This window comes from Bombina bombina, chromosome 3 (genome assembly GCF_027579735.1).
Source record: "Bombina bombina isolate aBomBom1 chromosome 3, aBomBom1.pri, whole genome shotgun sequence".
Taxonomy (NCBI): Eukaryota; Metazoa; Chordata; class Amphibia; order Anura; family Bombinatoridae; genus Bombina; species Bombina bombina.
Window position 1 is genome coordinate 785540845 of NC_069501.1, and position 16549 is coordinate 785557393.

Here is a 16549-nt window from a genome sequence, read left to right on the forward strand (position 1 = left end):
AGGTGACTATTACTGTGCATAATTATTAGGCAACTTAACAAAAAACAAATATATACCCATTTCAATTATTTATTTTTACCAGTGAAACCAATATAACATCTCAACATTCACAAATATACATTTCTGACATTCAAAAACAAAACAAAAACAAATCAGTGACCAATATAGCCACCTTTCTTTGCAAGGACACTCAAAAGCCTGCCATCCATGGATTCTGTCAGTGTTTTGATCTGTTCACCATCAACATTGCGTGCAGCAGCAACCACAGCCTCCCAGACACTGTTCAGAGAGGTGTACTGTTTTCCCTCCTTGTAAATCTCACATTTGATGATGGACCACAGGTTCTCAATGGGGTTCAGATCAGGTGAACAAGGAGGCCATGTCATTAGATTTTCTTCTTTTATAGCCTTTCTTGCCAGCCACGCTGTGGAGTACTTGGACGCGTGTGATGGAGCATTGTCCTGCATGAAAATCATGTTTTTCTTGAAGGATGCAGACTTCTTCCTGTACCACTGCTTGAAGAAGGTGTCTTCCAGAAACTAGCAGTAGGACTGGGAGTTGAGCTTGACTCCGTCCTCAACCCGAAAAGGCCCCACAAGCTCATCTTTGATGATACCAGCCCAAACCAGTACTCCGCCTCCACCTTGCTGGCGTCTGAGTCGGACTGGAGCTCTCTGCCCTTTACCAATCCAGCCACGGGCCCATCCATCTGGCCCATCAAGACTCACTCTCATTTCATCAGTCCATAAAACCTTAGAAAAATCAGTCTTGAGATATTTCTTGGCCCAGTCTTGACATTTCAGCTTGTGTGTCTTGTTCAGTGGTGGTCGTCTTTCAGCCTTTCTTACCTTGGCCATGTCTCTGAGTATTGCACACCTTGTGCTTTTGGGCACTCCAGTGATGTTGCAGCTCTGAAATATGGCCAAACTGGTGGCAAGTGGCATCTTGGCAGCTGCACGCTTGACTTTTCTCAGTTCATGGGCAGTTATTTTGCGCCTTGGTTTTTCCACACGCTTCTTGCGACCCTGTTGACTATTTTGAATGAAACGCTTGATTGTTCGATGATCACGCTTCAGAAGCTTTGCAATTTTAAGAGTGCTGCATCCATCTGCAAGATATCTCACTATTTTTGACTTTTCTGAGCCTGTCAAGTCCTTCTTTTGACCCATTTTGCCAAAGGAAAGGAAGTTGCCTAATAATTATGCACACCTGATATAGGGTGTTGATGTCATTAGACCACACCCCTTCTCATTACAGAGATGCACATCACCTAATATGCTTAATTGGTAGTAGGCTTTCGAGCCTATACAGCTTGGAGTCCCTGTATATATATATATATATATATATATATATATATATATATATACACATACATTTATATACACACACACACACACACACATATATATATATATATATATATATATATATATATATATATATATATATATATATATATATATATATATATAGTTTGTAAGACTGTGCTTATCCTTCCTTGGGGATTTATATATATATATATATATATATATATATATATATATATATATATATATATATATATATATATATATATATATATATATATATATATACACAGTATCTCACAAAAGTGAGTACACCCCTCACATTTTTGTAAATATTTTATTATATCTTTTCATGTGACAACACTGAAGAAATGACATTTTGCTACAATGTAAAGTAGTGAGTGTACAGCCTGTATAACAGTGTACATTTTCTGTCCCCTCAAAATTACTCAACACACAGCCATTATTGTCTAAACCGTTGGCAAGAAAAGTGAGTACACCCCTAAGTGGAAATTTCCAAATTGGGCCCAAAGTGCCATTATTTTCCAGCACTGCCTTAACCCTCTTGGGCATGGAGTTCACCAGAGCTTCACAGGTTGCCACTGGAGTCCTCTTCCACTCCTCCATAATGACATCACGGAGCTGGTGGATGATAGAGACCTTGCACTCCCCCACCTTCTGTTTGAGGATGCCCCACAGATGCTCAATGGGGTTTAGGTCTGGAGACATGCTTGGCCAGTCCATCACCTTTACCCTCAGCTTCTTTAGCAAGGCAGTGGGCGTCTTGGAGGTGTGTTTGGGGTCGTTATCATGTTGGAATACTGCCCTGCGGCCCAGGCTCCAAAGGGAGGGGATCATGCTCTGCTTTAGTATGTCACTGTACATACTGGCATTCATGGTTCCCTCAATGAACTGTAGCTCCCCAGTGCTGGCAGCACTCATGCAGTCCCAGACCATGACACTCCCACCACCATGCTTGACTGTAGGCAAGACACACTTGTCTTTTTACTCCTCACCTGGTTGCCGCCACACACCCTTCACACTATCTGAACCAAATAAGTTTATATTGGTCTCATTGGAGCACAGAACATGGTTCCAGTAATCCATGTCCTTAGTCTGCTTGTCTTCAGCAAACTGTTTGCGGGCTTTCTTGAGGGTTTTTTTTTGTGCATCATCTTTAGAAGAGGCTTTCTTCTGGGATGACCGCCATGCAGACCAATTTGATGCAGTGTGCAGCGTATGGTTTGAGCACTGACAGGCTGAGCTCCCACCCCTTCAACCTCTGCAGTAATGCTGGCAGCACTCATATATTTCCCAAAGACAACCTCTGGATATGACGCTGAACACGTGCACTCAACTTCTTTGGTCGACCATGGCGAGGCCTGTTCTGAGTGGAACCTGTCCTGTGAAACAGCTGTATGGTCTTGCCCACCGTGCAGCTCAATTTCAGGGTCTTGACAATCTTTTTATAGCCTAGACCATCTTTATGTAGTGCAACAATTCTTTTTTTCAGATCCTCAGAGTTCTTTGCCATGAGGTGTCATGTTGAACTTCCAGTGACCAGTATGAGAGAGTGTGAGAGCGAAAACACCAAAATTAACAGACCAGCTCCCCATTCACACCTGAGACCTTGTAATACTAACAAGTCACATGACACTGGGGAGGAAAAATGGCTTATTGGGCCCAATATGGACATTTACACTTAGGGATGTACTCACTTTTGTTGACAATGGTTTAGACATTAATGGCTGTGTGTTGAGTTATTTTGAGGGGACAGCTAATTTACACTGTTATACAGGCTGTACATTCACTACTTTACATTGTAGCAAAGTGTCATTTCTTCAGTGTTGTCACATGAAAAGATATAATAAAATATTTTAAAAAATGTAAGGGGTGTAATCACTTTTGTGAGATACTGTACATACATACATTCATACATATATAGGCTTACCATAATTTTTAGAGGTGAAACTGGGACCACCTGGCGCGGTGTCAGTGGGGGTGTGGTCAGGGGCATGGTCAAGGGGGTGTGGCGATTACCGGTCCTTTTAAAGTAGTAGCTTTTATGTGCTTAATGTTTTGTGGATACTCTACCCTTCCTCAGTCAAACAAGTGAATCACACAGTTTAAATAGACCATAACACCACCCCCTAATGAAAAAGGCACCATTACGTTGTCATGGCAACCCATACACAACATGAGCAAATTATTCATCTAAATCTCAGATTCTAAATATTGCCAAACATCAAGCATAATTATCAATTTCATAAAATAGTGAAAAGCATATACATCACACAATTTAATATATGCAGTATGATATGTGTTTTATGTGTCTAATTAAGGAACAGAACTGGATACTGATAAGGCATTAATACAACATTTAATGAAATAAGTAAAAAAGAAATACATATCTGCTAAAGATGTTTAAGAGGCTATGCTATACCATAATGCAAAACGATTACAGTCAAAATGCTATCCTTCATGAAGTAAAGCAAGATCCACGCCAAAAATCCTGCCTGTCTGCACTTCCTGGTCATACCCACATGATTCCCCTAAACGTGTATCACCGGTGATGTCACCAGGGGTCGGGGGGTGTTAAATTCCTAGAAAAATAAACCAAGTAGTACTACAAAATGAAAAAACCCTATGCTGCTCACTCAGTCTGTATTACTAAATGTGAACTTTGAAGGACACGAACGTTAAGCTAAGCAGGGCTGTATGTAACAAAGTACCAGCATCCAACTATGCTGAAGAGCCACAGCCACAGGCTCACAGTCCGGTCATTTTGAATAATGTGTTCGGGTTTCAGGCGGTCTGTAACCCGGAGGTGGCAGCCCTACTGGGACAGAATAAACACCCGGGTGGGACACTGGGACAGCGCCTCCAAACAGGGACAATCCTAGTCAATTTTCAATTTTTAGACATGTATATGTATCTCAATGTTAAAGCCCCTTGCCTGCCTTTTTTCTCTAACATCTGAGACCTCATATCTTTGAGCCTTTATAACTTTTTTTGTACAATATTTTTTATTAGATGGTGTGATTATGATTGTAACTGTACTTTGTGATGTATTTTTGTGACACTGTTTTGTTTTGCGAAACAGTTAATCAGAACTCTGAGGACGAGGTAACTCGACAGCCGTTAACATGAATTGCAGAAATATATAATATAAACCCGACGCACGCAAACAGCCGTGATAAACCCCTAATCGATTGCACATAAATGTTAGCACTCCACTTGTAATCTGGCCCTAAATTTGTGTTGAGGAAAGAAAATTAGGGGAGAACAAATATATGGAAAAATAGAAACTTGTTTGTGACTATCTCCCTAACACATCATGCTAATGATACAAACAATATACAGGGAGTGCAGAATTATTAGGCAAATGAGTATTTTGACCACATCATCCTCTTTATGCATGTTTTCTTACTCCAAGCTGTATAGGCTCGAAAGCCTACTACCAATTAAGCATATTAGGTGATGTGCATCTCTGTAATGAGAAGGGGTGTGGTCTAATGACATCAACACCCTATATCAGGTGTGCATAATTATTAGGCAACTTCCTTTCCTTTGGCAAAATGGGTCAAAAGAAGGACTTGACAGGCTCAGAAAAGTCAAAAATAGTGAGATATCTTGCAGAGGGATGCAGCACTCTTAAAATTGCAAAGCTTCTGAAGCGTGATCATCGAACAATCAAGCGTTTCATTCAAAATAGTCAACAGGGTCGCAAGAAGCGTGTGGAAAAACCAAGGCGCAAAATAACTGCCCATGAACTGAGAAAAGTCAAGCGTGCAGCTGCCAAGATGCTACTTGCCACCAGTTTGGCCATATTTCAGAGCTGCAACATCACTGGAGTGCCCAAAAGCACAAGGTGTGCAATACTCAGAGACATGGCCAAGGTCAGAAAGGCTGAAAGACGACCACCACTGAACAAGACACACAAGCTGAAACGTCAAGACTGGGCCAAGAAATATCTCAAGACTGATTTTTTGAAGGTTTTATGGACTGATGAAATGAGAGTGAGTCTTGATGGGCCAGATGGATGGGCCCGTGGCTGGATTGGTAAAGGGCAGAGAGCTCCAGTCCGACTCTGACGCCAGCAAGGTGGAGGTGGAGTACTGGTTTGGGCTGGTATCATCAAAGATGAGCTTGTGGGGCCTTTTCGGGTTGAGGATAAAGTCAAGCTCAACTCCCAGTCCTACTGCCAGTTTCTGAAAGACACCTTCTTCAAGCAGTGGTACAGGAAGAAGTCTGCATCCTTCAAGAAAAACATGATTTTCATGCAGGACAATGCTCCATCACACGCGTCCAAGTACTCCACAGCGTGGCTGGCAAGAAAGGGTATAAAAGAAGAAAATCTAATGACATGGCCTCCTTGTTCACCTGATCTGAACCCCATTGAGAACCTGTGGTCCATCATCAAATGTGAGATTTACAAGGAGGGAAAATAGTACACCTCTCTGAACAGTGTCTGGGAGGCTGTGGTTGCTGCTGCACGCAATGTTGATGGTGAACAGATCAAAACACTGACAGAATCCATGGATGGCAGGCTTTTGAGTGTCCTTGCAAAGAAAGGTGGCTATATTGGTCACTGATTTGTTTTTGTTTTGTTTTTGAATGTCAGAAATGTATATTTGTGAATGTTGAGATGTTATATTGGTTTCACTGGTAAAAATAAATAATTGAAATGGGTATATATTTGTTTTTTGTTAAGTTGCCTAATAATTATGCACAGTAATAGTCACCTGCACACACAGATATCCCCCTAAAATAGCTATAACTAAAAACAAACTAAAAACTACTTCCAAAACTATTCAGCTTTGATATTAATGAGTTTTTTGGGTTCATTGAGAACATGGTTGTTGTTCAATAATAAAATGAATCCTCAAAAATACAACTTGCCTAATAATTCTGCACTCCCTGCATAAACAATGGCATATACCGTGCAATATCAACCTTCATATGAATTTATTTATATGTAACAACATTATTTTACGTAATAGTAATTCTAAAGTATGCACACAGTAAAAAGATGCTTATAGGACTACAAATGACAATATCCATTTATCTCTGTGAGATGCTGAAGCTGTATTACTGTTGGATAAATGTGTATTGCTTTTACCATGCATATTGTATTTCATTATAACATAGTTACCAGAAGTGGTTAAAGATTTACTAAAGCTAGCACAAATGCTGGCTGTAAAGGTTGTCTTTCTCGGCCAGGCTATGCTCCCAGAAGAAGCTGGCTGTATGCCCCATTGTACATAGCAACCATATAAATGTGATAACCACTCTGCTGGGCACAGTACTTAGCACATGCTGCGGTTTATCCATAACCTATTTTAAATGGTTCAGCCAGTAGCTCAGTTATTTTTGCTGTCTCCTCCGTGTTCAGGTATGGATAGCCCCAGTGGTGGCGTAAGGCAGAGTGCACTGTACTGGAGACTCATAGCTCTATAGCAGTTAGTGATTCTAGTTCTTAGTTTATGGAAAAATCTACTATGAGCTTTTTGTATAACTCATACAAGAAAATGATTTACAAATGTAGGCCTAGATTTAGAGTTTGGCGTTAGCCGTGAAAACCAGCGTTAGAGGTTCCTAACGCTGGTTTTAGGCTACCGCCGGTATTTGGAGTCACTCAAAATAGGGTCTAACGCTCACTTTTCAGCCGCGACTTTTCCATACCGCAGATCCCCTTACGTAAATTGCGTATCCTATCTTTTCAATGGGATTTCTCTAACTCCGGTATTTAGAGTCGTTTCTGAAGTGAGCGTTAGACATCTAACGACAAAACTCCAGCCGCAGGAAAAAAGTCAGTAGTTAAGAGCTTTCTGGGCTAACGCCGGTTTATAAAGCTCTTAAATACTGTGCTCTAAAGTACACTAACACCCATAAACTACCTATGTACCCCTAAACCGAGGTCCCCCCACATCGCCGACACTCGAAAAAAAATTTTTAACCCCTAATCTGCCGACCGCCACCTACGTTATCCTTATGTACCCCTAATCTGCTGCCCCTAACACCGCCGACCCCTGTATTATATTTATTAACCCCTAACCTGCCCCCCCCAAGTCGCCTCCACCTGCCTACACTTATTAACCCCTAATCTGCCGACCGCAAAGCGCCGCCACCTACGTTATCCTTATGTACCCCTAATCTGCTGTCCCTAACACCGCTGACCCCTATATTATATTTATTAACCCCTAATCTGCCCCCCACAACGTCGCCTCCACCTGCCTACACTTATTAACCCCTAATCTGCCGACCGGACCTGAGCGCTACTATAATAAAGTTATTAACCCCTAACCCGCCTCACTAACCCTATCATAAATAGTATTAACCCCTAATCTGCCCTCCCTAACATCGCCGACACCTAACTTCAATTATTAACCCCTAATCTGCCGACCGAATCTCGCCGCTATTCTAATAAATGTATTAACTCCTAAAGCTAAATCTAACCCTAATACTAACACCCCCCTAAATTAAATATAATTTAAATCTAACGAAATTAATTAACTCTTATTAAATAAATTATTCCAATTTAAAGCTAAATACTTACCTGTAAAATAAATCCTAATATAGCTACAATATAAATTATAATTATATTATAGCTATTTTAGGATTTATATTTATTTTACAGGCAACTTTGTAATTATTTTAACCAGGAACAATAGCTATTAAATAGTTAAGAACTATTTAATAGCTAAAATAGTTAAAATAATTACAAATTTACCTGTAAAAGAAATCCTAACCTAAGTTACAAATAAACCTAACACTAGACTATCAATAAATTAATTAAATAAACTACCTACAATTACCTACAATTAACCTAACACTACACTATCAATAAATTAATTAAATACAATTGCTACAAATAAATACAATTAAATAAACTAGCTAAAGTACAAAAAATAAAAAAGAACTAAGTTACAAAAAATAAAAAAATATTTACAAACATAAGAAAAATATTACAACAATTTTAAACTAATTACACCTACTCTAAGCCCCCTAATAAAATAACAAAGCCCCCCAAAATAAAAAAATGCCCTACCCTATTCTAAATTACTAAAGTTCAAAGCTCTTTTACCTTACCAGCCCTGAACAGGGCCCTTTGCGGGGCATGCCCCAAGAAATTCAGCTCTTTTGCCTGTAAAAAAAAACATACAATACCCCCCCCCCAACATTACAACCCACCACCCACATACCCCTAATCTAACCCAAACCCCCCTTAAATAAACCTAACACTAAGCCCCTGAAGATCATCCTACCTTGTCTTCACCATACCAGGTTCACCGATCGGTCCAGAAGAGCTCCTCCGATGTCCTGATCCAAGCCCAAGCGGGGGGCTGAAGAGGTCCATGATCCGGCTGAAGTCTTCATCCAAGCGGGCCAGAAGAGGTCTTCCATCCGATTGAAGTCTTCATCCAAGCGGCATCCATCCGGAGCGAAGCGGCAGCATCCTGAAGACCTCCACCGCGGAACATCCATCCTGGCCGACGACTGAACGACGAATGACGGTTCCTTTAAATGACGTCATCCAAGATGGCGTCCCTCGAATTCCGATTGGCTGATAGGATTCTATCAGCCAATCGGAATTAAGGTAGGAATATTCTGATTGGCTGATGGAATCAGCCAATCAGAATCAAGTTCAATCCGATTGGCTGATCCGATCAGCCAATCAGATTGAGCTCGCATTCTATTGGCTGTTCCGATCAGCCAATAGAATGCGAGCTCAATCTGATTGGCTGATTGGATCAGCCAATCGGATTGAACTTGATTCTGATTATTATTATTATTAACCCCTAATCTGCCGACCGGACCTGAGCGCTACTATAATAAAGTTATTAACCCCTAACCCGCCTCACTAACCCTATCATAAATAGTATTAACCCCTAATCTGCCCTCCCTAACATCGCCGACACCTAACTTCAATTATTAACCCCTAATCTGCCGACCGAATCTCGCCGCTATTCTAATAAATGTATTAACCCCTAAAGCTAAATCTAACCCTAATACTAACACCCCCCTAAATTAAATATAATTTAAATCTAACGAAATTAATTAACTCTTATTAAATAAATTATTCCAATTTAAAGCTAAATACTTACCTGTAAAATAAATCCTAATATAGCTACAATATAAATTATAATTATATTATAGCTATTTTAGGATTTATATTTATTTTACAGGCAACTTTGTAGTTATTTTAACCAGGAACAATAGCTATTAAATAGTTAAGAACTATTTAATAGCTAAAATAGTTAAAATAATTACAAATTTACCTGTAAAAGAAATCCTAACCTAAGTTACAAATAAACCTAACACTAGACTATCAATAAATTAATTAAATAAACTACCTACAATTACCTACAATTAACCTAACACTACACTATCAATAAATTAATTAAATACAATTGCTACAAATAAATACAATTAAATAAACTAGCTAAAGTACAAAAAATAAAAAAGAACTAAGTTACAAAAAATAAAAAAATATTTACAAACATAAGAAAAATATTACAACAATTTTAAACTAATTACACCTACTCTAAGCCCCCTAATAAAATAACAAAGCCCCCCAAAATAAAAAAATGCCCTACCCTATTCTAAATTACTAAAGTTCAAAGCTCTTTTACCTTACCAGCCCTGAACAGGGCCCTTTGCGGGGCATGCCCCAAGAAATTCAGCTCTTTTGCCTGTAAAAAAAAACATACAATACCCCCCCCCCAACATTACAACCCACCACCCACATACCCCTAATCTAACCCAAACCCCCCTTAAATAAACCTAACACTAAGCCCCTGAAGATCATCCTACCTTGTCTTCACCATACCAGGTTCACCGATCGGTCCAGAAGAGCTCCTCCGATGTCCTGATCCAAGCCCAAGCGGGGGGCTGAAGAGGTCCATGATCCGGCTGAAGTCTTCATCCAAGCGGGCCAGAAGAGGTCTTCCATCCGATTGAAGTCTTCATCCAAGCGGCATCCATCCGGAGCGAAGCGGCAGCATCCTGAAGACCTCCACCGCGGAACATCCATCCTGGCCGACGACTGAACGACGAATGACGGTTCCTTTAAATGACGTCATCTAAGATGGCGTCCCTCGAATTCCGATTGGCTGATAGGATTCTATCAGCCAATCGGAATTAAGGTAGGAATATTCTGATTGGCTGATGGAATCAGCCAATCAGAATCAAGTTCAATCCGATTTGCTGATCCGATCAGCCAATCAGATTGAGCTCGCATTCTATTGGCTGTTCCGATCAGCCAATAGAATGCGAGCTCAATCTGATTGGCTGATTGGATCAGCCAATCGGATTGAACTTGATTCTGATTGGCTGATTCCATCAGCCAATCAGAATATTCCTTCCTTAATTCCGATTGGCTGATAGAATCCTATCAGCCAATCGGAATTCGAGGGACGCCATCTTGGATGACGTCATTTAAAGGAACCGTCATTCGTCGTTCAGTCGTCGGCCAGGATGGATGTTCCGTGGTGGAGGTCTTCAGGATGCTGCCGCTTCGCTCCGGATGGATGCCGCTTGGATGAAGACTTCAATCGGATGGAAGACCTCTTCTGGCCCGCTTGGATGAAGACTTCAGCCGGATCATGGACCTCTTCAGCCCCCCGCTTGGGCTTGGATCAGGACATCGGAGGAGCTCTTCTGGACCGATCGGTGAACCTGGTATGGTGAAGACAAGGTAGGATGATCTTCAGGGGCTTAGTGTTAGGTTTATTTAAGGGGGGTTTGGGTTAGATTAGGGGTATGTGGGTGGTGGGTTGTAATGTTGGGGGGGGGGTATTGTATGTTTTTTTTTACAGGCAAAAGAGCTGAATTTCTTGGGGCATGCCCCGCAAAGGGCCCTGTTCAGGGCTGGTAAGGTAAAAGAGCTTTGAACTTTAGTAATTTAGAATAGGGTAGGGCATTTTTTTAGTAGGTGTAATTAGTTTAAAATTGTTGTAATATTTTTCTTATGTTTGTAAATATTTTTTTATTTTTTGTACTTTAGCTAGTTTATTTAATTGTATTTATTTGTAGCAATTGTATTTAATTAATTTATTGATAGTATAGTGTTAGGTTAATTGTAGGTAATTGTAGGTAGTTTATTTAATTAATTTATTGATAGTCTAGTGTTAGGTTTATTTGTAACTTAGGTTAGGATTTCTTTTACAGGTAAATTTGTAATTATTTTAACTATTTTAGCTATTAAAAAGTTCTTAACTATTTAATAGCTATTGTACCTGGTTAAAATAAATACAAAGTTACCTGTAAAATAAATATAAATCCTAAAATAGCTATAATATAATTATAATTTATATTGTAGCTATATTAGGATTTATTTTATAGGTAAGTATTTAGCTTTAAATTGGAATAATTTATTTAATAAGAGTTAATTAATTTCGTTAGATTTAAATTATATTTAACTTAGGTGGGTGTTAGTATTAGGGTTAGATTTAGCTTTAGGGGTTAATACATTTATTAGAATAGCGGCGAGATTCGGTCGGCAGATTAGGGGTTAATAATTTAAGTTAGGTGTCGGCGATGTTAGGGAGGGCAGATTAGGGGTTAATACTATTTATGATAGGGTTAGTGAGGCGGGTTAGGGGTTAATAACTTTATTATAGTAGCGCTCAGGTCCGGTCGGCAGATTAGGGGTTAATAAGTGTAGGCAGGTGGAGGCGACGTTGTGGGGGGCAGATTAGGGGTTAATAAATATAATATAGGGGTCGGCGGTGTTAGGGGCAGCAGATTAGGGGTACATAGGGATAATGTAAGTAGCGGCGGTTTACGGAGCGGCAGATTAGGGGTTAATAATAATATGCAGGGGTCAGCGATAGCGGGGGCGGCAGATTAGGGGTTAATAAGTGTAAGGTTAGGGGTGTTTAGACTCGGGGTACATGTTAGAGTGTTAAGTGCAGACGTAGGAAGGGTTACCGCATAGCAAACAATGGGGCTGCGTTAGGAGCTGAACGCGGCTTTTTTTGCAGGTGTTTGTTTTTTTTTCAGCTCAAACAGTCCCATTGTTTCCTATGGGGGAATCGTGCACGAGCACGTTTTTGAGGCTGGCCGCGTCCGTAAGCAACTCTGGTATCGAGAGTTGAAGCTGCGTTTAAAATGCTCTACGCTCCTTTTTTGGAGCCTAACGCAGCCTTTATGTGGACTCTCGATACCAGAGTTATTTTTATGGTGCGGCCAGAAAAAAGCCGGCGTTAGTTTTTCGGGTCGTTACCGACAAAACTCCAAATCTAGGCCGTAATTAGCACAATGTACATATTTGTAAAGGGGCATTAAAGTGAATTGTTATATATGCACTGCTAAATAATCCAACTACAAAACAGCTTTACATAAGAATTTTAAAATGTGAACACTAGCTGATGAAAATCCAGTTAAATATGTTTATCTTGCCTATATGTAAATATAGTAAAACACAAACATATAAATACATATGTGCACAAATACATATACTGTATATATATATATATATATACATACAGGGAGTGCAGAATTATTAGGCAAATGAGTATTTTGACCACATCATCCTCTTTATGCATGTTGTCTTACTCCAAGCTGTATAGGCTCAAAAGCCTACTACCAATTAAGCATATTAGGTGATGTGCATCTCTGTAATGAGAAGGGGTGTGGTCTAATGACATCAACACCCTATATCAGGTGTGCATAATTATTAGGCAACTTCCTTTCCTTTGGCAAAATGGGTCAAAAGAAGGACTTGACAGGCTCAGAAAAGTCAAAAATATTGAGATATCTTGCAGAGGGATGCAGCACTCTTAAAATTGCAAAGCTTCTGAAGCGTGATCATCGAACAATCAAGCGTTTCATTCAAAATAGTCAACAGGGTCGCAAGAAGCGTGTGGAAAAACCAAGGCGCAAAATAACTGCCCATGAACTGAGAAAAGTCAAGCTTGCAGCTGCCAAGATGCCACTTGCCACCAGTTTGGCCATATCTCAGAGCTGCAACATCACTGGAGTGCCCAAAAGCACAAGGTGTGCAATACTCAGAGACATGGCCAAGGTAAGAAAGTCTGAAAGACGACCACCACTGAACAAGACACACAAGCTGAAACGTCAAGACTGGGCCAAGAAATATCTCAAGACTGATTTTTCGAAGGTTTTATGGACTGATGAAATGAGAGTGAGTCTTGATGGGCCAGATGGATGGGCCCGTGGCTGGATTGGTAAAGGGCAGAGAGCTCCAGTCCGACTCAGACGCCAGCAAGGTGGAGGTGGAGTACAGGTTTGGGCTGGTATCATCAAAGATGAGCTTGTGGGGCCTTTTCGGGTTGAGGATGGAGTCAAGCTCAACTCCCAGTCCTACTGCCAGTTTCTGGAAGACACCTTCTTCAAGCAGTGGTACAGGAAGAAGTCTGCATCCTTCAAGAAAAACATGATTTTCATGCAGGACAATGCTCCATCACACGCGTCCAAGTACTCCACAGCGTGGCTGGCAAGAAAGGGTATAAAAGAAGAAAATCTAATGACATGGCCTCCTTGTTCACCTGATCTGAACCCCATTGAGAACCTGTGGTCCATCATCAAATGTGAGATTTACAAGGAGGGAAAACAGTACACCTCTCTGAACAGTGTCTGGGAGGCTGTGGTTGCTGCTGCACGCAATGTTGATGGTGAACAGATCAAAACACTGACAGAATCCATGGATGGCAGGCTTTTGAGTGTCCTTGCAAAGAAAGGTGGCTATATCGGTCACTGATTTGTTTTTGTTTTGTTTTTGAATGTCAGAAATGTATATTTGTGAATGTTGAGATGTTATATTGGTTTCACTGGTAAAAATAAATAATTGAAATGGGTATATATTTGTTTTTTGTTAAGTTGCCTAATAATTATGCACAGTAATAGTCACCTGCACACACAGATATCCCCCTAAAATAGCTATAACTAAAAACAAACTAAAAACTACTTCCAAAACTATTCAGCTTTGATATTAATGAGTTTTTTGGGTTCATTGAGAACATGGTTGTTGTTCAATAATAAAATTAATCCTCAAAAATACAACTTGCTTAATAATTCTGCACTCCCTGTATATATATATATATATATATATATATATATATATATATATATATATGTTCAGGGCTGTGGAGTTTGCTGTGGCTTAGGATGTGTACCCAGTCCAGTCTGTGAGTGCGGTCCATTCCATTCCTGTGTTTTGTATTTACATAGGGGAGGTTACAAAAGCCTGTGTCACCCTGGGAGGTTCCCAGTTGGATTTTTTGGATGTATGCATTGTGTGGGTGCTGGTTTAGGGTCCCAGGAAGGGGGAGACCTTGTTGTGGTCCTGGGCTTGATCCTTTGGCGCCAAATGTAACTGACTTCCCCCAGTTTTGCTTTTAAACATTGCTGTGAATCTGCTGGCGAGTGCTGGGTTTTCTGTGTGTTTTATATATATATATATATATATATATATATATATATATATATATATATATATATATATATACAGTATCAAACAAAAGTGAGTACACCCCTCACATTTTTTAAAATATTTTATTATATATTTTCATATGACAACACTGAAGAAATGGCACTTTGCTACAATGTAAAGTAGTGAGTGTACAGCCTGTATAACAGTGTAACTTTGCTATCCCCTCAAAATAACTCAACACACATCATCATGTCATCATGGAATAGTGGAAGAGGACTCCAGTGGCAACCTGTGAAGCTCTGGTGAACTCCATGCCCAAGAGGGTTAAGGCAGTGCTGGAAAATAATGGTGGCCACACAAAATATTGACACTTTGGGCCCAATTTGAACATTTCCACTTAGGGGTGTACTCATTTTTGTTGCTAACGGTTTAGACATTAAAGGGACACTGAACCCAAATTTTTTCGTTTATGATTCAGATGGAGCATGAAAAAATGAAATTTTAATCAACTTTCTAATTTGCTCCTATTATCAATTTTTCTTTGTTCTCTTACTATCTTTATTTTAAAGCAGGAATGTTAATCCGAGATGCCAGCCCATTTTAGGTTCAGCACCATGGATAGCGCTTGCTTATTGGAGGCTTACATATACCCACCAATAACCAAGCATAACCCAGGTTCTCAACCAAAAATGGGCCGGCTCCTATGCATCACATTCCTGCTTTTTAAATAGGATAGCAATATGATAATAGGAGTAAATTAGAAAGTTGCTTAAAATTGCATGCTCTACCTGAATCACAAAAGAAAAAAATTGGGTTTAGTGTCCCTTTAATGTCTAAACCGTTAGCAACAAAAGTGAGTACACGCCTACATGGAAATGTCCAAATTGGGCCCAAAGTGTCAATATTTTGTGTAGCCACCATTATTTTCCAGCACCCTCTTGGGCATGGAGTTCACCAGAGCTTCACAGGTTGCCACTGGAGTCCTCTTCCACTCCTCCATGATGACATCACGGAGCTGGTGGATGTTACAGACCTTGTACTCTCCCACCTTCTGTTTGAGGATGCCCCACAGATGCTCAATGCGATTTAGATCTGGAGACATGCTTGGCTAGTCCATCACCTTTACCCTCAGCTTCTTTAGCAAGTCAGTGGTCGTCTTGGAGGTGTGTTTGGGGTCGTTATCATGTTGGAATACTGCCCTGCGGCCCAGTCTATTTACCTGTGAAACCACAGTATGGTCTTGCCCACTGTGCTGCAGCTCAGTTTCAGGGTCTTAGCAATCTTCTTATAGCCTAGGCCATCTTTATGTAGAGCAACAGTTCTTTGTTTCAGATCCTCAGAGAGTTCTTTGCCATGAGGTGCCATGTTGAACTTCCAGTGATCAGTATGAGAGAGTGTGAGAGCAATAACACCAAATTTAACACACCTGCTCCCCATTCACACCTGAGACCTTGTAACACTAATGAGTCACATGACACCAGGGAAGAAAAATGGCTAATTGGGCCAAATTTGGACATTTCCACTTAGGGGTGTACTCACTTTTGTTGCCAATGGTTTAGACATTAATGGCTGTGTGTTGAGTTATTTTGAAGGGACAGCAAATGTACACTGTTATACAGGCTGTACACTCACTACTTTACATTGTAGCAAAGTGTCATTTATTCAGTGTTGTCACATGAAAAGATATAATAAAATATTTACAAAAATGTGAGGGGTGTACTCACTTTTGTGGGATACTGTATATATATATATATATATATATATATATATATATATATATATATATATATACATATTTAGACATGTATATTTATGTATATATACAATATAGCCCTTGGCAGTC